The sequence below is a fragment of the Lepisosteus platostomus genome, chromosome 16, assembly GCF_059453375.1.
Source record: "Lepisosteus platostomus isolate fLepPlt1 chromosome 16, fLepPlt1.hap1, whole genome shotgun sequence".
Classification (NCBI taxonomy): domain Eukaryota; kingdom Metazoa; phylum Chordata; class Actinopteri; order Semionotiformes; family Lepisosteidae; genus Lepisosteus; species Lepisosteus platostomus.
The window spans coordinates 20,669,012-20,694,629 of record NC_142626.1 but is presented as its reverse complement, the minus strand read 5'-3'; the positions used below and the strand labels follow the sequence as shown (position 1 = coordinate 20,694,629).

The 25,618-nt window shown below is 41.5% G+C and overlaps 1 pseudogene across 1 annotated transcript in view; it reads left to right on the top strand.

Annotated features, from left to right (window-relative positions):
- Window positions 1-326: 326 nt before the first annotated feature.
- LOC148647016 (major histocompatibility complex class I-related protein 1-like) overlaps window positions 327-25,618 on the top strand; it is a 93,952-nt pseudogene continuing 68,660 nt past the window's right edge. Inside the window, exons 1-3 of the transcript XR_015927792.1 lie at window positions 327-482; window positions 11,768-12,006; window positions 20,361-20,622. The product of XR_015927792.1 is annotated as a major histocompatibility complex class I-related protein 1-like (transcript). The remainder of the gene's footprint in view (window positions 483-11,767; window positions 12,007-20,360; window positions 20,623-25,618) is intronic.

The window sequence follows — 25,618 nt, the reverse complement described above, 5'->3', positions numbered from 1 at the left end:
GATATGAAGTCGCAATTCTGAGTTACCATAGCGCGTTTTTTTAACTCCCTGGCGGAAACGGGCTTCCATAAAATAGATGTCATTCAAAAATTAAATCATTAATTTAAACGGGATTTGGTTTACATTAGCAAATACAATAAACACTTTGAAAGTACTGTAAATTTGATCATTTGCTATCTTTACTGTTTAGTTTCACTTCGGTAGGACAACGCAATGACAATTACCTAGAACCTTCTGACTCTCTCTTTAGTATTGGCCAAAGTGATTTGTTCTAACCAATCACAAAATTCTGAGTTTTTATTTAGTTCCTGATTTGCATAACGTACTGTATTTTTATTGAAATAATTCAGTAGACGTACAGTATCACAGAAAAGTGTCATTATTTGTTGGAATTAATCAGCCTTAAATTATTGCTTTCTGAGGGTGTTTTGAGATGATCCGAATGATAGTGATTCTTTGCTTGGTTCAGGGAGCTGCAGCAGGTACGTTTGACTATACAAGCTACAAACAAGCAGTGAAGACATACCTAAGTCGTCTTTGTTTTACCGGAAATTATTATTGTGGGAATATTTGTTATACGTCTGCGTATGAATATGTATTTATTTGGATAAACTGTGTTTAATTCAAGGATAATTTTTGTCACTTTTTAGTTCTGAGATAAATATTAAATGAATAACCATAATTAGCCTGCGATAGCGACAGAAAATATAGTAGTAAAATAACGAGTCTAAATGAAAAATGCTTAATAATGCCAAAATCAAACTAATTCGTTTAGTATGATAACTTTGAGGCAAAAAGGTAACGTTTTAACTCATCGTAATACAATAAAGGATTGTTATTGTTGCACTACGAAAATAAATATATAAAAGATTTGTTAATACGACACATATAAAGATGTATGTAAACATTTGAAAGTACAGTTGTGTTTTATATAAAATATTGAATAGAGGTATTCCATTACTTTTAAACAGGTAACACACAGTATGAAAAAGACAATAGACAATACGTTTTTTTATCTTCTTTCTATTTTTCAGTATGGTATTGTAGCGTTTACAGGTTCTACAGGCAAAGGACTAGTGGAGACGCGATAAATAAACCAAGGAATACCTTTATTTTTTGATCAGCAAGACAAAAACCAAACACAGGATATACACACACATGAGGAGACTGACAGAACACGTACACATTTTTAGGGTGGTAATAACTTAACAACAGGCTATACACTTATAAGGCTACACAGGGCACTAGAACTACCATGACATTATTTACACATGTAGGGTCAGCTGCTGGTCATCGTGCTGACCCTCAGACTCTCCCCGGCTACAACTCCCTACGTGACCAGGGGTACTATGAGCACCTAGGGGCGCTTCCTCCTCACCACCAGGCTAGGGCGTTACACTGCCCCCACCCGAAGCGTCTGGCGTCCCGCCAACGTCGAACACCCCCCTCAGGCTGTACTCGTACTCAGCTAAAGGCTGTGGAACTCTGCGTGAGCGGCCGCTGCGCCACGGTGGCTGCTCCTCTGGGGCCTCCCCGTAGGGCTCCTCCTCCCGGACCCGGTAGGGGGCTAGGTGGTCTCGGTGCAGGACCACCACTCTCCCCATGTTCGCAACCGGACCTGGTAGCAGACCTCGCCCACCACCCCGTGGACCTCAGCAGGCAGCACCCTGTCCTTTACCTCCAAGGCCTCCCACAGGGCGTAGAGGGCTTTGGGTGGCCGTGAGGGGACCGTGGCCGCGGCGCTCCCCTACGTCACGGTACGGACGGCCCTCTCACGTTGCTCCCGCCGGGCGCAGTAGCGGCAGTCCACGGCCTCACAGGCGCTGCGAGAGAGCGTTGGCATTGAGATGGTGAGATCCCGCACGGTGCATGACAGTGAAGTTGTACTCCTGCAGGACCTCTATCCATCGCGCCATCTACCCCTCCGGCTTCTTAAAGTGGAGCACCCAGGTGAGGGACACATGGTCGGTCCTCAACCGGAACCGGGTCCCGAACAGGTACGGCCTGAAGTGGCCAGCAGCTCGCGACAGGTCACGCAGTAGTTCCGTTCAGCCTTATTCAAAGCCCGACTATAGTAAGCAACTACACACTCCCCATCTGGCTCCTGCTGCGCCAACACTGCGCCCACCCCCAAGTCACTTGCGTTGGTATCTAGATATACGGTAACCGCTGGTTAGCGTAGGCCAGCATGGGGGCCCCCACCAGAGCTTCACGTAACCGGCCGAAAACTGTCTCACAGCTAGAGACCCAGTCGAGACGGCGGCCCTTGTCGGTGAGGAGGTGCAGTGGGGCAGCGATGCTGGCAAAGTCCTGGATGAACCTCCGGTAATACGAGGCCAACCCCAGAAAGCTGCGACCCTACCTGGGTCTGTAGCCACCCCTCGCTGTCCAACGACAGGTCACCTCCCGCCTCAGGAGCTCGCACTTGCGGGGATTGAGCCTTAGGCCAGCACGGCGGATGCACAGCCTGGAGGTTCGTCAAGGCCTGGTCGAAACCCCAGGCATGAACCAGCAGATTGTCCAGATACAGCACACACTGGTTCCACGGGACCGATGCCAGCACCCTCTCCATCAGCCTCTCGAACGTCGCCGGGGCATTGCACAGGCCATAGGGCATGACAGTAAACTGCCAGAGGCCCTGGCCGATGGAAAAGACCATCTTCTGGCGAGCATCGGGAGCGAGCGGTACCTGCCAGTAGCCGCAGTGGAGGTCCAGGGAGCTGAACCAGGTCGACCCGGTGATGTAGTCAATGGCGTCGTCTATCCTCGGCAGGGGGTAGGAATCCTTCCAGGTGACCTCGTTCAGCTTGAAGTAGTTGATGCAGAACCTCCACGAGCCGTCTTTTTTTGGGACCAGTACAGCTGGCACCGACCATGGGCTCGCGGAGGGCTCAATCACCCCCGCTGCAGCCATTTCCCGGATCTTTTCCTCAGCGGCGGTCCGCTTGGTGTGTGCCATGTGTCCCAGTGGGATGCGGATGGGCTGAGCATCGCCGGTGTTGATTTCGTGTTGGACCAGGGCAGTGCGGGTGCAGTTCTCATCTCTCGCTGCAAAGAGGTCTTCGTTCTGGGCGAGTAGTACCTGGTCGAGGCCCTCGCAGCTTCGCGGGTAGAGGTCCTCAACGGCGTGCCTCGCTTCCACGCAACACTCGGCCCCGCCGCCGCTGCCTTGTCTGGCCCCCCGGGTGACTCGGGGGCAGGATTCGTCACGCTCGCTCCCCAGCTCTTAGGCCCTGTCTGCCCCAGCGACTGCCGCTGCCGCCACTGCCTCTTTTTCCCCCGGCTCCGGCAAGCCCACGTCCCTCCGCCTTCGCTGGGCCTGCCCTCCACCAGGTGAAGTCGCTAGCCCTGCCACACCAACTCCTGCCGGCCCAAATCCAAACTGGCCCCCACTCGCTGCAGTAGGTCCAGCCCCAGGATGCAGTCCTCCTGGATAGCTGCGAGGTAGCAGGGGTGGCGCACCGTCACTGTACCTAGACGGAAGGCAAGCACCTGTTTCCCCCGGACTGCAGCGAGCTGTCCCGTCACGGTCCTTAGCTGCAGGCCGGAGGCCTCCCATCCTGGGGGGTTGGTGGCCAGAGTAGGGTTACCAATGAATCGGTGTCGAGCAGGGCCAGGCAGGGTTGGTCCTCGATTCGGCAGTGGAGGTACAGGCCCCGGCTACAGCCAACTCGCCCCACGGTGGCATGAGGGGCGCTGGTCTTCACAGCGCTCTCCAGAGCGGGGGTTGAGGTGTTCAAGGGCAGCCGTCCCCGCACTAAGCCGCTCAGTTCCCGTTTCCCGACGCCAATCGAGGAGTGCGATGTTCGGGTGCCCGGCAGTACCGGGCTCGGTGTCCCCTCTTCTCGCAGCGTTCGCAAAACAGCGTGCGGGGCTGTTCCGCGGGGGTTGCTGCACGGTCTGGCTCCTCTTCCCCCTCGCTGGACTCCTCCATCGCTGCCTCGGTCAGCCGGCAGGGTGCACTGCGTCTGCTGGCGCTTCCAGCCACCCCAAACACGGCCTCAGCCCGTGTAGCAAGGGCCAAGGCCTGCTACAGCTCCTCGGGTGAGAGGGCCTTGAGAAAGGCCTGGAGAGCCATCTCCTGCTGCGCCTCCCGGGGAAAAGCTGGGTATCCTCGGTGGGCGAGGAACATGACATCAGCGGCTACCGGGCCCAGTCGCTCTCCTGGTCGGCACCGCCGCAGGGACAGCCTCTCCCGTATCAGGTCCGGCGCCTCCTCCATGCCGAAGCGCAGCTGGAGAGCTGCTGCCAGCGCTGCGTATTCACCTCGGTCCTCCTCCGGGACGTCCAGGAGCACCTGGCATGCCGCTCCTTCCAGCGCTGCCGCCAGGTTGCCGGACATCTCTGCCCGGCTCCAGCCATTCGTCCGGGCCGCGAGCTGGAACTGCACCTCGTAGGTTTCCCAAGGCCCTTCCCTGTCGTAGCGACCGGGTCACACCCGTGCCGGCGGGTGTGGGAAAAGCTGGCCAGCTCCGGCAGGGAGGGCATCTTCTCTCTGGGGTATCTGCTAGGCAGGAGCAGCGGGCAGTTGCCCCAATTCTACCGGCGGGACCACTACTGAGTAGCCCTGGTCAGGGCTGTGGCCACCTGTTGCACCCAGGAGTTGCTCAGGCTCCGTATGTGCGCTGCGATAAATAAACCAAGCAATAGCTTTATTCTCTGATCAACCACACAAAAACCAAACACAGGATATACACACACATGAGGATACTGACGGAACACGTACACATCTTTAGGGTGGTAATTACTTAACAACAGGTTATACACTTATAAGGCTACACAGGACACTAGAACTACTATGACACTATTTACACATGTAGGATCAGCTGCTGGTCATCGTGCTGACCCTCAGACTCTCCCCAGCTACAACTCCCAGCATGCCCAGCGGTACTATGAGCGCCTAGGGGCACTTCCTCCTCACCACTGGGCAAGGGCGTTACAGTATTAATAGCAGTTGTGTTTTTAATACGTTTTGATTATATTTTCTGAAGAAGCATGACATGCATTTTCAAACTTTAAAATGACGTGGATGAGACATTAGAATTAAACTTGGATTTAACATAATACTGAAATTGAATGTTCTTTGCATGCACTGCAGATATCACAGCTTCTCTTAAGTCCATATTTTTTTTAAGAAAGTCAGATTCAGAAATCGGAAGATAATTCATACTTTTGTAATGTTCTAGTATGCAATATTTTTAAATGTGATATTAAATGAATATGTAGCACGTTGTACCGTATTTGTTGGCCTCATAATCCCTTTATAACTGCTATCACATACATAAAGCTTTATGAAGACATGAGCAAATAACATAACGTGCAAGAGGTCATGACATTTGATTTAGCATTGTTTATACCACTTGGTACGATGCATGTGACATTCACTCTATGGCATGTGACATGCAGCTTTATGTCACAGGAAGTAATATAATGCATGCATAGAATGACATAACCGACAATATGTTATGACAAAAATTAACACGCTGTGTAACATGCATTGTAAATCCCCTTCTATGAAGGAGCTGTTGCTGCAACGTAAGACCCTGATAGTGTGCGTACAGTACTTACTTTTCTCTTTTGTTTTCTCCTCATGAAATGTGGACCCTTTAAAAAATATACGTTATGGTGCCCCTGCGGTGTCAGTATAATTGTTTCTGAAAATGATATCTTTGCCAACATTTCTGAAAGAGCCATAAACAGAATTTACACTTAAATGGCAGATTGTACATTAGGGACTGTACCTATTTTCTTGCAGTGCATTTTCTTCTACATGTATTAGACAGTAATTGCTGATCTAACTGTCAGTGTTGGCTTAACTTTTAGCATTAAGCATCTTGCCAGTTTTGAAAAATATTACTAAAAGTTAAATCGACATTGACCAAATTACAATGTACAGTATCTGCTCCACAGTAGAGTTTCTGCAATTTAAAGTGACATAGGTTTTAGCTGTCAAAATCACTGTTACAAAATCTTAATCCAGTGCTATTAATATGACTGCAGGTACCTGTACATAACTGTTCCATAACAGCTTTTATGCAATTCAGATAAACTGACATACTGTAGGATTCATCTGTCATATCCCTGTTATAAACCCTTTTGTTTTCACTGGTGTCACAGGGAAAAATAATATTTTAACAATAAAGTCAAATGTTTATTGAAATATAACACACATTTCACAAAAAATAACCATGCATTTAGATATTAAAATTGAACAGCTGAGCCATAGAATATTTCAAAACAACCCAACCAACTAAGTACTACATGAAAGTTGCTACAACTGAATAAAAACTTAAAAAAGCAAGTTTCAATTAAAGTGTACTGGTGGGCATTAGACTGGTGGGCATTTTCTCCCTAAGCAGTGATTCCATTCTAGAATCTTTAGAGCAGGGGTCTCAAACTCAAATGATTATGGGGGCCGCATTCATACACATCAAATATAAAAAAATAATTGAAACTGAAATTTGTATTTAAAACATTGTTGGTTAAATTTACTCAATGTACTTGAAATCATGTGAGGTTATTTCTGAAGTTCTTCATTCTGTCTGCTTCGTTGACAGTGTTTTGCAGCAGCATAAAAAATAAATAAGAAAAATATTATCGTAATAAATTAGAGTTCAGTGAGGACGGACACAGAGACTCAGACTTGTTGAGTTAAAAACGGCGCTTTATTTCTTTCTTCCTCACCACCTGTCAGCCCAGCAGAGTGAGAGACAAAAGACAGCCCGCCAGAGAGAGCGAGCGAGAGAGAGAGAAAAGAGAGAGAGTAACACCCAGGGGTGTGGAACCAGGGAACTATTTACACGGAAAATGGGCGATCTCCCCAGACTGTACGCCTGTTTCACTGTGGGACAGCTGCACTGGTCAGCGGCCTTTCTAAACCCCGACCTGGCCACTTCCACTCCTGTCCTGCCCCTCACCATGTACCCCAGCCAGCCGCAGCCCTGGGCAAATGCGCTACAATATTTCTATGGTGATTATTGAAGCAGAAAATGAATCTATAGAACAAAAATTGTATTGTCATGTACAGATGCAGCCATTCAAAACAAGTGGGGTATGCTGCAGTATAATGGGGTTGGCGTGTCGCATCAAAACGCGGTATACCGCAAATTACCATTTGCAAATTATGGTAAGATCTGTGATGTGGTTGAGGGTGAATTGTGGTGAGCCTCTGATTGGGGAAAGACAGACCTGCTGATCTGTTCTACATACCAGGAAGACAACAGAATATGATTTTTTTCTATTCAAAAACATGTATTTTAAACGTTTAATTAAGAAGTAAAAACCTCAAGCGTACACAGATTCTAAGCTGATCAGGAGGAAGAAAAATTACCCATGTTTCGCGCATAAAAAGTGGTTGTTAACTATCAAAACATGTTTTTATAGCTTTTAAAATCATGCAATGTCTAAGAAGGAACACATCCTTATATCTTGTATATGAAAAAGTGTGTGTGTGTCTCTCTCTGTACTCAACTGTACTGAAAAATAAAGCACCGTTTTTCATTCAACGAGTGCCTGAGTCACTGTGTCTGTCCTATATAATAATGCCAGAATATTATAAACACCCCTTAGCCTAGGAAATCAATTTTTTTTATTAAAAAAAAGATGTAATGATTTGTTCCTGCTTAACTAAGAAATTGCATGACTTTAAAAGTGATAAAAACAAGTTTCGATAGTTAATAACCACTTTTTGTGCATGAAAAACGGGTGATATTTCTTCCTCGTCATCAGATCTTTCCGGGAAAAATGTCTTACCCGCTGCAATTCGAGCACAGAAGGGTTAAAAAGAAAGTTAGACAGGCAGGGGAGACGGTGTGTTGTGAAACTGTTACCTGTCCTGGATAAAGCGTCTAGAAAATAGGTGGATGATCTTGTATGGTCTGTAAACTGAAAATTTATGAAGGAGACACGTTGCATATCGCCTCTTTTTACACTTGGAAGATCATTTCAATGTTAATGCGACACTGAAGATATTATTAATAACCTTTTAAATCTGAAGGGAGATCTAAAGGGATCCACACGGTACAGGTTCCTGCTACTGTAGCTATTCCGAGGGAAAGACAGTGACGTCACCGTGCATGTGAGCAGACACCCTCTAATGTCAGGCGTATGCGTTAAATAAATTTAGATCTTTGAATTAATATCGTTATTGATTTCTTTAGCCTCACAACATTGTCCAATAATACTCTTCTCGTGTCTAATTTTTAATTAAGCAGGATTTGAGCTACAGACCATAAAAAAACAGGATTCACTTTTTTCAATATTGATAATGATATCAGTAGCAGTTCGAAACTATTAGTTGTTATTAATAAATGCCTTAGATTCTAACATGTTGTGATATTTAGAAATATAAAAAAGTCAATAGAGTGTCCATAATATTGCTATTCTGCTATTGATATTTTATTTTTTCAAATAAATGTTTGTTAAAGGAAAACTCGTGGCAATAGCAGGATTTGAACACCCAACCTCTTGCTTATAAGTCAGTTACTTTAACCATCACACCACTGACTCAGTCACATCACAAGCACTGAAACAGCTTTACACATATCTATTGATATGTGTATATACTACTGTTTGTGTTACAGTACATGAACAGAATTATATCGTTATTAATTTCTTTAGATACGCGATTCCATATTATATTCCCTTTTAATCAAATTCTAAAAGTATGCTTTGTTTACTCAGATAACACGCGTATTCGCAGAAAAGGTTAAAACGATCACTTTTCACAAAGTATAGAAACGTACAGTAATATGGTGAAATAACCACATGTAAGACTTTGATGCTTAAAATGTTTAGGGAGAAATGGAAATACCGATGTGTCTTTTTTCTTTAAACTACCAATACCAGCAATAGACAGTTCACAAAATATGTTTACCTTCAGATGCGTTATGCTCCTCTTCTTTTTATGCTCAGCTACTAAAATTTCCCTTCAGTGGTAAAATTCCATATAAATATTCAATACTAAGCAGATTAAAACGTGCACAGTAAAGACATTAAATGATTTAATCTTTCCATAACCGACCAATGCACCACGAGTGCCCCTGTCGGTCATTTTGGCCAGCCAATCACGTACCGCGGTATGACGCGTTATGACGAAGGGAAATGCCTGCAGTACGTGTTTGTATCGCGCACTTTGACTGGCTGCATCTGTATATTTCATCACAGAGAGTTGGAGCAAGATGTGAACATTGAAAACAGGTATTTAAATAGCTCATTCATGAATAATTACAAATAATTTCAGTATAATTACAAATCTAACAGAAGAGAGGGCAAGCACAGAAAATAGGTACAGTTAAATTCTGCCCATGATGCCTCCCTGCCTAACGAGCTCAACACCTTCTATGCTCTGTTTGAAGCCAGCAACACAGAACCAGTCAACAGAGCTGCAATCTCCACATCTGAACAGGTGCTCTCGCTGTCTGCAGATGAGGTGAGGAGATCTCTGCTAAAAGTAAACACATACAAGGCTGCAGGACCTGACGGCATACCCAGTCACATCCTCAGAGCCTGCGCCAACTGGCAGGTGTATTCACAGACATTTTCAACATGTCTCTGGCCCAGGCCGTAGTACCCACCTGCTTCAAGACAGCCACCATCATCCCAATACTGAAGAAAACCACAGTGACATATCTTAATGACTACCGACCGGTGGCACCAACACCTGTCATCATGAAGTGCTTCGAGAGGCTGGTCATGAAGCACATTAAGGACACCATTCCAGACACACTGGACCCGTACCAATTTGCCTACCGGCCCAACAGATCCACAGATGATGCAATCTCCGTTGCCGTACACACTGCCCTATCCCATCTGGATAAAAAGAAGATATACGCAAGACTACTATTCATCAACTTCAGCTCAGCTTTTAACACCATAATTCCAGAGAAACTAGTCAAGAAACTCAGTGCACTGGGTCTCAACATCACCCTCTGCAACTGGATTCGGGACTTTCTGACAAGCAGAACTCAGGCTGTCAGGCTTGGAAACCACACCTCTGGCACACTAACTCTGAACACTGCAGTCCCCCAGGGTTGTGTGCTTAGTCCATTGCTCTACTCCCACGATTGTAAGGCCAAACATAACACCAACTTCATCATAAAGTTTGCCGATGACACAACAGTTGTAGGTCTGACCAGAGACAATGATAAGAGGGCCTACAGAGAGGAAGTCAATCTCCTTACAACACAGTGTGAAGACAACAACCTAACCCTCAATGTCAGCAAAACCAGAGCTGATCGTTGATTTCAGAAAACTTCAAAATAGCCATGCCCCTATCCACATCAACAGGACTGAAGTGGAAAGGGTCAGTAACTTCAAATTCCTTGGCGTCCATATCACCGAGGAACTCACATGGTCTCTTACCTGTACTTTCGGTTGAAGACGGTTGAAGAAGGCTAAGGTATGTCCTCAGATCCTCACTAACTTTTACTGATGCACTACAGAAAGCACACTGACAAGTTGCATCACAGTGTGGTATGGCAACTGCAGGACTGCTGACCGCAAAGCCCTACAGCGGGTGGTGAAAACTGTCCAGTCCATCACTGGGGTTGCTCTCCCATCCACCCAAGACATTTATGACAGACGGTGCTTGAGGAAAGCTCTTAGCTTCATCAAAGACCCCACGCACCCCAGCTTCAGACTGTTTGACCCTCTCCCATCTGGAAAACGGCACTGGAGCATTTGGGCCCAGACTACCAGACTCAGAGACCGTTTTTACCCACGCACTATCAAGCTATTAAACTCCCAGCCTCTTTCACGATCGGAACCTCACAGTGCCTTCTCTCTTTATCAAAACTCAAACACACATTAAAATCTACCTTTACTTCACATGTCAAGAAGCTCACTTCCCATCATTTTCTATCCTTTACTTCATTCTGTTGGTGTGCCAGCAGCCATGTCACCCTGCAACTTACAATTGGCAGCCCACTGAAGCTAAGCAGGTGTGAGCCTGGTTGGTACCTGGATGGGAACAACTAAGGTTCCTGCTGGAATAGGTGTTAGTGGGGCCAGCAGGGGGTGCTCACCCTGCAGTCTGTGTGGGTCCTAATTCCCCAGTATAGTGAAGGGGGCACACAGACAAGGTGCAGATGGTATAATATTGGTGCTGATGATATTGCATTGGTGGTATCTTCAGCTGTTAAATTTGTGAGTTATTATACCTCTTATCATTCATCCATTTTCTAACCACTTCTTCCAATTCAGGGTTATGGGGAAGACAGAGCCAATTCTGGCAAACAGCGGGCACAATGCATGTTACACCCTGGACAGGGCACCAGTCCAGCACATGCCAGACACAAAACACAGATACACACTCTCACCTAAGGCAAATTTCCAGAATCCGTTAACCTACTAGTTACAGCATGTATTTGGACTGTGGGAAGAACCCACAAAAACACTGGGAGAACATACAAACTCCATGTAGCACCCCAGGGCCCCAGCACTGCAAGGCAGCAGCACTAACCACTGCGCCACTGTGCTGACCTTTATTATGTTATTATCTAATTATAAAATATGAATTATTATTTTTTCTGTTATATTTAGTGTGGGTACTATTGCACAGCACCCTGACATTTTGAAAAAGCATAAGAACATATATAAATGATTATGCTGTAACCATGGGTTATCATCATCCATGGAATTCGCATGACATAATCCAATAAGTATAGACTTATGAAACATAAGTATAATTCTATAATTAAACTTAATAAGTTTATACAATAGAAAATGTTTAATCTGTCACTAATTCTCATTTGTATTTCTCTTTCAGTAACACATTCTCTGCTTTCTTTTGCAATGGCAACATCAAAGGGGAATGAAATGCCACAGTATGTATATATGGGGATGGTGGATGATGTGCGTTATTCATATTACAACAACACAATGAAAGAACCTATTCTCCTGTTAGACTGGATGAATGACACTATGGGTCGGAATTTCTGGGAACAATGCTCTTGGCATATTCTTCATCATTATGAGATCATAACATGGAGTTTGAAAAATACAGATGCAGCCATTCAAAATGCGCGGGCGATACCACATTATTTTGCGGTACGCTGTACGCAGTCTACCGCGAGTTACTGGTAAATACCGCGAGTTACCGTAAATTCTCCTATAATACAGCAAGCAAAATAATAGTATCCAGAATTTCCGCAAGGTGGAGCTAATGAAGCTCAACCTCTCATGTTTTGAGCTGTCGCCATCAAAGTCTTTAACGAAGATATTACTAATAGTATTAATAATTAATGACCTTGGACAAGCTGTAAGTGTAAACTCAAAGTATTGCCCTGGTCAACATTCTTTTTTTCATTGACTGTACTTTGCATCATTGGAAACAAATGCGTGATTGCGAAATGCTGTGGTGTTACTTTTACAAAGACGGTGATTCACCATTCCTTTCACATGCTCATAAAAGAGATTGATTTAGGAACATAAACATATTACCGTATGCAAACTGTACTGTATACAGTATGTATATGTATATTTAATGTCTTAACTGTGCCCGTTTAAGTATTGAATATTCATATCTAATTTTACCACTGAAGGGAAATCTTAGTAGCTGAGCATAAAAAGAATAGGAGCATACTGCAACGCGTGTGAAGGCCATAAACGATATTAATTTTGGAACATAAACATACAGTATATGGCTGGTCTCGGTACTTTAAAGAAAACATACACGAAACATGGTTTCATTATGACCAGAATCGGTCTTGAGATATTTTTAACTTGATTTACAGTATTTGAGAGGTATGTCTTAACACCGATACTACAGTGCTTAAGTACTGCTCACGTATATGTTTCTAGGTTTATATTATGCATTTCATACGGTCAAATTACTTTTGAGCAACTAATAAGAAGCGCGAAACGGTATGCGTTTTAGTTTCGTTTTGTGCTGGGACCCGTGGATTGATTAGAGATATCAAGTACATACAAGTCATTTTTTAAATGTTGTAGTTCGTCTTGAAAAAATGTTACGAGTACATCATCTATCAACAATTACACAGGTTCTGTTTCCATATTGCGGATTTTGGTTACGTAATATTATTTTCTAGATTTCACGTTGTGAATATATGATTTGGGCAAACAGAGCCGCAAAGAAGTACATTATAGGTTGTTGTTTTTTTTTTGCAGTTTTATCTAGAACAAGCGATGCTTAAACCTTTGTCTGATTCTTGTGAAACTATCCACACAACAGTTACAGTACCTAGGAGTTGACTTCAGTGATGTCACTGATGGGATGTTTCTAAAAATCCATCCTCTGTAAAACGTCTTCTCTAGTTGTCCTGCATATGTATTCGCTAATGAAGCTGTGTGTTCTGAGCCTGGATCTCTACATTTCTGTATGAACCAGCTTAGAGGGCTAAAGACAGCTTGTGTTTAAATTGAGTGTAAGGCAATTTATGCTTCTAAAGTCATGGTCAGCATTTATGATTGTACTGTGCTGTAAACTTGTTCTGTGCCAAGTCACATTATTTTATAGCGTTTTTATAGTGTTATCGAATCCGGTGGCGCTGTGTGTTAGTTTCCTGACTCCCATGTCACATGGTCTGTGATTGAAACCTGTAAAACCGGTTTAATTCGTCACAGCCAGCACTCCGGTTGTAAAGTAGAAGCAGGCGAGATTTCTAGCGAAAAACACCTCCCCCTTCTTCAGGTGTGAGGGTCTTCTGCTCAGAATGAAACGCTAAAATGTAATGTAGACTCTGAATGGGTTCAATTATGATTTGGGCTTGATTAAGGTCGCTGCCTTTCATCTAAAACCCTACTTGAATCCTTCTAAACTAAAAATCAGTGTTAGTGAGTTCTAAATAAAGAGGTATCCAGGTAACAGTGAAACGGGCGGACAGTCTGGGGAGATCGCCCGTTTTCCATGTAAATAGTTCCGCACCCCTTGGTGTTTCTCTCGCTCTCGGGTCACCTGATCATTAGCTCGAAAGATTTGAGTGCTTTGTGTATATTCTAATGGTAGTGGGGGCAGGGTGTGTGGGAACAGGTTTGGTTGAAATTGCATTGGAGATCTATGTTCTTCACACCTGAAACATTTTCTCTGAAAGCATTTTCTTCGCAGTTTAACCGATCTTGTTACAGCATGTTACAGTTTACTATTATTAACCATATTAATTTTAAGTGCTTAATGTAAAATCTTGTAAAAATATATTTTCATTGTTCAAATATACATTAAGTCTGACTATCATATAATAAGTTAAATACAAAACTAAAGAAAAAATAGGGTTAAATATAATTCAAAATATTTTGCTAACAATGTTAACTGTTTATGAATAATAAAATGTATTAACTAAGGAGTAGGATGGCACAGTTGTTAGTATGTTTTTTGTTTTGTTTCTTTTTCATAAATACAACAGTAGTACCTGATGTCTCAGTGGCTTTCAAAATTAAATTATGCATGCAAACCTGTGAACTAGAAAGATAACTAAGATATCCATCCATTTATAATGGTGGCAAAGTGGTTAGCATTGCTATCTTGCAGCACTGGGGTCCTAGGTTCAATTCCTGCCATCCTGTGTGTGTGGGGTTTACATGTTCTCTCTGGGTTACATGGTTTTTCTCCATATGTGTGATATGACTCCCTCTCGCACTCCAAAACATACTGGTAAGTTAATTGGTTTATGGGAAAACTGGCCCTGGTGTGTGTGTGTTTGTGTCTGTCTGTCCTGTGATGGACTGGCTCTATGTCCAGGGTGTATTCTGCCTTGTGTCTGTTGCTTACTGGGATAGGCTCCAAATCCTCTGTACTGGATAAAGACATTAGAAATAGAAGTAAAGGCACTGTGTGGATGGAACTATACACAGTGTTAGAAACCCACTATGAAATGGCAGCATCTCACTGAGAATAAAACATTTTATAGTGCTGGCTTAAGGAAACAGCCTTTCCACCTCTCTTGCACATCAGTATCCATACCTAGTTATTTAAACAAATTGCCTCTAATTATAAACATCTTAATATGCTGGCTCTGTGGATCCGCATCAGCTATGTTTGCCCATTCCTTCAATTCATGTGCATCCAACACACAGTTCAATGCTAGCAACTACACATAATCTAAAATACAATGTAAACATATAGTCTGTTAACTTCATCATCTTCATCAAAAGTATGCCTAACCCCATTAGGAAGTGTTCTTGTTATAAGTGTATTCCTCAGCTTTCCGCAAATTATCTTCTTCTTGCCAACATCTCTAGTCTTTTATCCTGCAATAACTCAGCCAACACTTAAATCTCCAAAAGCTGCTTGTGTTAATTTCTTTAAATCACAAATATCATGTGTAAATACTGGCCATTTAATACTCTGCATTGTGGGATAATAGTTTATTTTAAAGGGAACTAGAGAAACTAAGAACTAGAGAAATCAAGAAAGGCTTTTTTTCTAGAATTAATAAATGCACATCCTGTTCACTGGGGAAATTAAATCCACACTGAGCAATCTTCAATATGTTCAGAATATGACAGCAAGAATCCTATCAGGGATGCATTACACCTGTTTTCAAGTCCTTGCACTGGTTACCTATCAGATTTCGAGTCAACTTCAAAATCCTTATCCTCCTTATATACTGTCCTACAACTGTTATTATTGATCTCCGAATTATTGTACTTGACATGACTTCATTCAGCCTTTCCTGAACGTCTATGACAGGCAGAGAGAGTGCTGTTTCTGGTGCGATCTTTTGCAGCTGACATTTCACTGTTTTAAACGAACAAGAAATTAGATTGCTCATAAATCACTTATTCTATATAAACACAGCGTAATTGCCCTCCGAAAATCCTCTTTTTCTTGTTCGTTTTAGAGACCTTGATCGAAACTGATTTTAGATGTCAGAAAGGATTTATTTTCTCTGTATTTCTACATTGCTTTGTCGAGATTTTAACTTTATATCTAACTTTATATCTAGGCTCAGATTTCAACTATAAATCGTACAGTAATTAATAGCAGTAAATACTGATGTTTATACATAAAAAAGTCATGCCTTGGAGTATAGACCCCCAAAGGAATGCCATAGACTCAAACTGCAAAATAAACACATACAGAAAGAAAGTATTTGTATTGTAATTGCAAATCCTGGTACTGTATAAGTGATTGGTATGACTTTCCTCATTACAAATCTCTTATTAGAATTTAAATTTCTCTGTAACTCCAGGTCAGAACAGAGAAAATGTAACTGCCTTAAGGAGTTTACGATTATGAAAAATAGAAGGATAAGCATGATACGTATGTCTTCTGTCATTTTCTAAGTCATGTTACTGAGCACCAAATCTTATTGAGAATATGAATCCATTTAAGGTTTATACCATTAAAGTAACGGTTTATTCCATGCTGAAAATGTTTGTACCAGACTTTTTTGAGGCCTGTTTAATTGTGTCTGAAGTCTGATGTTGTAAATTTTATTGTTAAAAAGATCCATGAAAATGTCACTACTAAAGTTAGCTGGTACTGTTGGTATTGTAAGTGGTAAGTAGAGCTCATATTTTAGATTTTGTGTAGTTGCTAGCGTTGAACTATGTGTTGGATGCACATGAATTGAAGGAATGGGCAAACATAGCTGATGCGGATCCACAGAGCCAGCATATTAAGATGTTTATAATTAGAGGCAATTTGTTTAAATAACTAGGTATGGATACTGATGTGCAAGAGAGGTGGAAAGGCTGTTTCCTTAAGCCAGCACTATAAAATGTTTTATTCTCAGTGAGATGCTGCCATTTCATAGTGGGTTTCTAACAATGTGTATAGTTCCATCCACACAGTGCCTTTACTTCCATCCATTTCTAATCTCTTTATCCAGTACAGAGGATTTGGAGCCTATCCCAGTAAGCGACGGACACAAGGCAGAATACACCCTGGACATAGCGCCAGTCCATCACAGGACAGACAGACACAAACACACACACACCAGGGCCAGTTTAAATCTAACCTCAGAACCTTTCTTTTCAGAAGACTTAGTGTCTGTATCTGCTTCATTTTCTAATTTTGGTAGCACCTCTAACTGCTTGTCTTTCTTATATGCATTTACTTTGTAATCTGTGGTCCTTTTATTTGTTTTTACATCTACTGTATTGCTTTGAGATGCCACCTTTAATGGTGATATATCAAATAAAGTTTTTTATTATTGTTATAGGGAAACATGATCAGATTTTCCCTGGTTCAGAAAAAAAGATCTAAAGTATACTAGTTTGTCACTCTTCTCATTCCCTTTGCTAAATAACTTTTCATACTAATCTGATCAATCTAACTATCTAACTGCCAGTTTTCTGTGCTTTCTCTATCCTGCTAGATTTGCAATTATTCTGAAAATTTTCATCTTGAAATAACTCATTTCTAAATACCTTTTTCACTGTTAACATCTTGCAGCAACTCTGCAACAAAATATACACTTAGCTCAACCTGACAGTTCATCCTGCTACCAACATTAAATAAAACAAATCTTAAGATTTCAACACACAACCTGCTAGTTGGTAGTCACGCACCTAGACCAGTAGGCTACAAGACAGCTCGCATGTACAGGCAGGCGAAACAGCCCTACACAGCCCTGTCGCAGTACACGGATATAATCATACCGTTATTAAATTCTTGAGATACGCGATTCCATATTATATTCCCTTTTAATCAAATTCTAAGAGTATGCTTGTTGACTCCGGTATCACGTTAGTTAAAGACTTCGAAGCTTACAATGTTTAGGGAGAAATGGAATACTGGTGTGTATTTTTTTCTTTAAAGTACCAAGACCAGCTATATACTGTATGTTTATGTTCCAAAATTAATATCGTTTATGGCCTTCACACGCGTTACAGTATGCTCCTATTCTTTTTATGCTCAGCTACTAAAATTTCCCTTTAGTGGTAAAATTCCATATAAATATTCAAAACTAAACGGATTGAAATGTGCACAGTAAAGACATTAAATGATTAAATCTTTTCACTACCAACCAATACACCACGAGTGCCCCTGTCGGTCATTTTGGCCAGCCAATCACTTGCCCTGCGGTGCCCTACGGTTTTTACCGCTCATTTTGAATGGCTGCATCTGTACAGTCCGACACTTTAACCATACTGGCGGTGAGTGCAGATACATGTACCTTTTTCTATTAATACTAGAGGTACAGATCTTTGTTCTCATGAGAAGACGAGATACACATAGTCATAGGGTTTTCCACAGAAATGCATTTAAAATTTGAATGTTCTACCTGAGAATGTATGACCATCTTATCACAACACGTTTTTCCTAATTTTTTAACACATTTTTTTGTTTTATTTTGTTCTTTCTTTTTATGTGCTATTGTTGATACGTACCTTTGCTGCAAATTGCCTTGAAATGTTTTCACATAACAAGAAGGAATATCCTCCTTCCATCAATTTTAACCGCTTCCAATTCTGGGTCGTGGGGGAGGCAGAGCCCATCTCAGCAAGCAACAGGAACAAGACAGGGTACACCCTGGATGGGATTATGCACATTCACACACCCACACCTAGGGTCAATTTTCCCACCAGAAACCAAATAACCAATAAGTATGGTTTTGGACTTTGAGAAGAAACTGCAGCATTAAGAGGACAGTGAAGCAAACTTGGGGGAACGTACAGTACTAACTGTGCATAGATAGCACCCTAGAGAGGCATCAGTTCCATTTTTTATTCCATCACAATAGTATGATCTCTTAATCACGACTGCTCATGGGAGTATGGAGTAGTTCTGTACTTTCAGCACAATGTGTATTCACCATGTGTTGAAGACCTGAAAAACTGCATTCATAGGGGTTTGTTGTTATGCAAATTGCTTGCACTTCTTACATATTCAAATCAAAGCTAAAACTGTGGCAAAACCTGTGCAGAGATAGTATTGCTAGTGTGAGTGTGAAACACAGTGGTGCCAGTGGCTGTATACCGTATGCTGTATGTAAATTGAAAAACCTTGGGGTTATATTCGATTCTGGCTTAACATTCGACCTACATGTTCAGCATATTGTCAAAACATCTTTTTTCACCTCAGAAACATCGCTAGACTACACCCTATGCTATCACTAACTGTGGCTGAAAAGCTGATCAACACATTTGTGCTCTCTCGAATTGACTATTGTAATGCTCTACTCGCTGGGGTATCTAAATCTGCTTTGAACTGCAGTATGTCCAAAATTCAGCAGCCAGAATCCTGACCAGATCTACTGCAAATGATCACATTACTCCTATCCTGGAGTCCTTGCACTGGCTTCCGGTCAAATTCCGTGTAGACTTTAAAATCCTCATGCTCACCTATAAGGCTCTGCATGGCTTGGCACCTCAGTACCTGTTTTAACTATCATTGCCCTATTCCCCACCTCGCACCCTTCGCTCTTCTAATTCTGGTCTCCTTACTGTCCCCCAAGCCCGTCTTCATTGTATGAGTGACAGGGCCTTCTCCTGTTATGCCTCCAAGCTCTGGAACTCTCTCCCCAAGGATATCAGAGTCACCTTCTCTAAACTCCTTCAAATCCAGACTAAAAACCCTCTTTAGAAAAGCCTTTACTTAACTGGTTCCATTCTTCACCCCTCTGCTTTTCTTAGTACCACCATCCACGGTTTCCTCTGTATATTGTAATTGTGTTTTATCTTGTGTATTCTTTTTATTTATGGTTGTTGTCATTCTGTAAAGCGCTTTGAGAAGCCACCTTTAAAGGCGCTATATAAAATAAAGTTTTTGATTATTATTATTATGCTGAAATGAAGTCTGAGACTAAGTGGAACCAAAGGAGTCATAGTTATACCAAGGAGCTGGGTGCTCCTAGTTACATTCAATGTGTCAGGGTTCTTTCAGCCTTTTTCTCACGGGCAAACTGCCAGTACCTCAGCCAGAAAAGTTACAAGTGTCATATGAGATCAAACTTTCATATGTTTTAAATGTTCAATATGTTTCATCTACACGATGCATCATGATTTGGCCTACTGAACTACTGAAGTCTCCCTTGAAGTAATTATCCAGTTGTTCTGCCCCCTCTTTTTTCATGTAGTTTCCACATATAAGGACATGCTGCCTTAAATCACAAGGTCAGGGACATAAGTTGTGTCTAGGAAGTTAATTGTTATTGCATTAAAAAGAAAATCCTTTAATTGTGAATAGTAGCTCCTGTAATTGTTGGGATCAAGCTGCAGTTTATAATGAAAACCACGCCTTTATAAAAAGTAACATTAAATTGTCCTAGTTGTAGTATCTAGTGGAATCATCTTTGCTATTTGTATTTGTAAGTCTAATTTAAATAAGAACACCATAAAACAGTGCTATCGTTTGCATTATACATTAAGAAAAGTTAAATTCATAGTCTCTCTATACAGTATGTTTATGATAATGTTTTTGTTTCTGACATTGTCATTTCCTTACCAACACTTACCAATACTCCAGTCGCTGTGTGCTGAATGATGATGGGTCCAGGCAAGCAAATTTGTATTATGCATATGATGGGGAGGATTTTGTCAGTCTTGATGTGAACACCATGGCATGGGTCGCTGCTGTACCACAGGCTGTTTACTATAAGCATAAAAGAGAGGCTGACACAAAACTGCAAGAAATCTTTAAAAACTATTATCGAGAAGAGTGTTTCCAGTTGCTGAAGTGGTACAATGAGTATGGCATGGAGTCCCTTAAGAAGAAAGGTAAAATCTCATTGCTCCTTATACATTGGCAGAATAAATGCACATATACTGTATATAGTTTACTAATTGTATATATATTTATTGTGCCCTATGGTGTCCATTTTTCTGACATTACAAAGTGATGTATACATATTTTTTATATCATATTCAAAACCCAAATTCAAATGAAAACATCTAGGAACAAGATAAGATACAGTAAAATCAGCTTTAAATAAACAGAAAGGAATTAAATATATTGGTTGCAAATGCACAAAAAATGTGAACTGAAAATTTGTAAGTCTCACCAACTACACACAGTTTTGGTGCATACTGCTTAAATTTGCTTTAAAATGTTGAATAGGGATTGCTTATAGAAAGCTTCTTTCAGGTCTTTCTACACATTCTCAACAAGATTCAAACCAGTACTTTGACTGGGCTACTACTATGACATTGACTTTTTTTTCTTAAGATCTCCTGTGTAGCTTTGGCCTTGCAATTTGCATAATTGTAAATTTTTGTCCCAGTCTGAAGCAGGTTTCCTCTAAGATTTGCCAGTATCAGTGTATGTTCCCATCAGTCTTCTCCAAATCCCAGAGAAGCAGAATTACAGTTTAATATAATGTTGCCACGATCAAGCTTGAAAGTACGCTGAGCAAACGTTCGGAGGTCAAATTCTTCCAGCACGGGGGTACCTTTAAAGCAGAGGCTGTCACGATATTAGTTCCCCCTCCTTAAGGGTGCTCCAGCCCTTTCACTCAAGACTTTATTCTATGCACCTGCTCCCTATTCCCAGCCCACCTTAAAAGCCAGGCGCTGACGCTCATCCGGGCTCTGCATCTGATTTTCATATCGTGCGAGTCCGGGACCTGGAAGCGCCTGGTCCCGTTAAGGTTTTAACCTCGGTTCCCGTTCCCGTTCCTGTTCCCTCTCCGCCGGTTCCGACCCGGCCTTCGTGTTTTTAATTCCTTCTTCTGATGGATCTCCTGGTTTTGGACTTACCCTTGCGTTTTGGATTTTCCCTAAGGACTACTCTCTCGGATTGTTCGCCTCGGCCACACCTCCCCCGTGCACCAGCGCACCTTGGACACGCCCCCTTGTCTTCAGCCCCGTTTTCCTGCATGAGGTTTCCCTAGTGTTTCCCCACTCCGTCGGACTGTGTCGTCCGCATAGGGTCCGGAAAGAACTGTTCGTTACAGAGACGACGGCACCGAAATTTTTTGGCGCACCTTCTCTTTAAAGCCCTGGCCAAATATGAAGACAGTACGTACAGTTATAATTCAAACGGAATTAAAAACTACACATCCCAGTAACCATGGTGGTGCTTGTGATCATTGCATTTAACCAACAAAACAGGGCGAAAAATCAGTCACATGACTTTGGGGCAGAGTTTCGAAAGCTTAACCTATCAGCAACAAAGCGAAATTTACACGATAGGCTACCTCAAACTGTCAGTTACACGACTGTGTATGTCGCTTAAGCCACTCCTATTTGGCATTTTAGTTATGGAGGCGAGAAGACGCCCCCCCACCCTCTCTGGGTGCCTGATTTGACGCCATCTTTAACCGTTTCGTGTCCAAATCGCAGTAGCTACGCGTACGAAATAAAGTTCATCCCAGCTACAAAACATATATATTTTTGTGGTAAGAGGGAGCAAAACATCAGTATTTACTGCTATTAATTAGTGTACGATTTATAGTTGAAATCTTAGCCTAAATATAAAGTTAAAATCTTGACAAAGCAATGTAGGAAATACAGAGAAAATAAATCCTTTTTGACATCTAAAATCAGTTTCGATCAAGGTCTCTAAAATGAACAAGAAAAAGAGGATTTTCGGAGGGCAATTACGCTGTATTTATATAGAATAAGTGATTTATGAGCAATCTAATTTCTTGTTCGTTTAAAACAGTGAAATGTCAGCTGCAAAAGATCGCACCAGAAACAGCACTCTCTCTGCCTGTCATAGACGTTCAGGAAAGGCTGAATGAAGTCATGTCAAGTACAATAATTCGGTGATCAATAATAACAGTTGTAGGACAAGAAACAAAAGATAGTGAAAACTTAAGATTTTTAAGGCTAAAACTCAAATTCATTCTACAAATTAAGGCAAATGAAAATTCAGGACGTTAAAGTGCTAGAGGTGTAAAAAAATACAAAAATGCACATGAGCAAAAAGTTTTAGAAATTGAGCAAACAGAAAAAAAGCAATGCCTATAGTGCAGAAGAGGGATGCAGGAACACTTGCTTAGATATACAAAAAAATCACAAAAAGGTGTATGTTACAAAAGAACATGCAAACATGTACATCAATTTCCCTTCGCGATCAATAGTCTTATCTACAGATGCAGCCATTCAAAGTGAGCAGTACAGACACGTACCGCAGGTAAGATGACACGGGGTACCGCGGTGCGTGATTGGTTGACCGACAGGGGCACTCGTGGTCCGTTGGTCTGTCGTAGACAGACTTACTGTAAACGTCTTTACTGTGCCCGTTGTAGATATTGAATTTTACCACTGAAGGGTAATCTTAGTAGCTGAGCATAAAAAGAATAGGAGCATACTGTAACGCGTGTGAAGGCCATAAACGATATTAATTTTGGAACATAAACATACAGTATATAGCTGGTCTTGGTACTTTAAAGAAAAAAATACACACCAGTATTCCATTTCTCCCTAAACATTGTAAGCTTCGAAGTCTTTAACTAACGTGATACCGGAGTCAACAAGCATACTTTTAGAATTTGATTAAAAGGGAATATAATATGGAATCGCGTATCTCAAGAATTTAATAACGGTATGATTATATCCGTGTACTGCGGCAGGGCTGTGTAGGGCTGTTTCGCCTGCCTGTTCATGCGAGCTGTCTTATAGCCTACTGGTCTAGGTGCGTGATTACCAACTGGCAGGTTGTGTGTTCAAATCCAGCTGGTGCTGGACCTTCCAGTTTTATTTATTTATTTTTTAATCGCGTAACATAAACATATTACCGTATGCAAACTGTACTGTATACAATATGTATATGTATATTTAATGTCTTAACTGTGCCCGTTTAAGTATTGAATATTCATATCTAATTTTACCACTGAACGGAAATATTAACATAAACATACAGTATATGGCTGGTCTCTGTACTTTAAAGAAAAAAATACACACCTGTATTCCATTTCTCCCTAAACATTGTAAGCTTCGAAGTCTTTAACTAACGTGATACCGGAGTCAACAAGCATACTTTTAGAATTTGATTAAAAGGGAATATAATATGGAATCGCGTATCTCAAGAAATTAATAACGATATAATTTTATTCATGTTTTAAAAGAACTGCAACGGACATAAAAACTCCCTTGCTTTTAACAGAGCGTTCCATAATTTCTAACTACGAAAATGCCAGGTGAAAGGATTTGTAAACATATTTTGTTAAAGTCAGTTTTTTCTGCAACACATAAAATACATTTTTCCCAAAAAGTTTAGCCTTTGTCACTAATGAAACCACTAAATAAAGACATAAATATAGAAATCTTAAGATTTGTTTTATTTATTGTTGGTAGCAGGATGAACTGTCAGAGTGTATATTTTGTCGCAAAGTTGCTGCAAGATGTTAGTGAAAAAGGTATTTAGAAATGAGTTATTTCAAGATGAAAAAGAAAACATACACGAAACATGGTTTCATTACGACCAGAATCGGTCTTGAGATATTTTTAACTTGATTTACAGTATTTGAGAGGTATGTCTTAACACCGATACTACAGTGCTTAAGTACTGCTCACGTATATGTTTCTAGGTTTATATTATGCATTTCATACGGTCAAATTACTTTTGAGCAACTAATAAGAAGCGCGAAACGGTATGCGTTTTACTTTTGTTTTGTGCTGGGACCCGTGGATTGATTAGAGATATCAAGTACATACAAGTCATTTTTTAAATGTTGTAGTTCGTCTTGAAAAAATGCTGCCAGCGCACCTCACCGTGCCAGGCCACCACTGCGTCACACCACACAGCTGCCAGTGCACCTCTACATACCCGACCACCACTGCATCACACAGCTGCCAGCGCACCTCACCGTGCCAGGCCACCACTGCGTCACAACACACAGCTGCCAGTGCACCTCTACATACCCGACCACCACTGCATCACACAGCTGCCAGGGCACCTCACCGTGTCAGGCCACCACTGCGTCACACATACTGTATTTCAGCGCCATATATTTCATGGATATTATGGAATATAATGGATGGATATCTTAGTTATCATTCTAGTTCACAGGTTTGCATGCATAATTTAATTTTGAAAGCCACTGAGACATCAGGTACTACTGTTGTATTTATGAAAAAGAAACAAAACAAAAAACATACTAACAACTGTGCCATCCTACTCCTTAGTTAATACATTTTATTATTCATAAACAGTTAACATTGTTAGCAAAATATTTTGAATTATATTTAACCCTATTTTTTCTTTAGTTTTGTATTTAACTTATTATATGATAGTCAGACTTAATGTATATTTGAACAATGAAAATATATTTTTACAAGATTTTACATTAAGCACTTAAAATTAATATGGTTAATAATAGTAAACTGTAACATGCTGTAACAAGATCGGTTAAACTGCGAAGAAAATGCTTTCAGAGAAAATGTTTCAGGTGTGAAGAACATAGATCTCCAATGCAATTTCAACCAAACCTGTTCCCACACACCCTGCCCCCACTACCATTAGAATATACACAAACATTTTAGCGTTTCATTCTGAGCAGAAGACCCTCACACCTGAAGAGTGCTGGCTGTGACGAATTAAACCGGTTTTACAGGTTTCAATCACAGACCATGTGACATGGGACTCAGTAAACTAACAGCGCCACTGGATTTGATAATACCTAACCAAAATCCACAATATGGAAACAGAACCTGTGTGATTGTTGATAGATGATGTACTCGTAACATTTTTTCAAGACGAACTACAACATTTAAAAAATGACTTGTATGTACTTGATATCTCTAATCAATCCACGGGTCCCAGCACAAA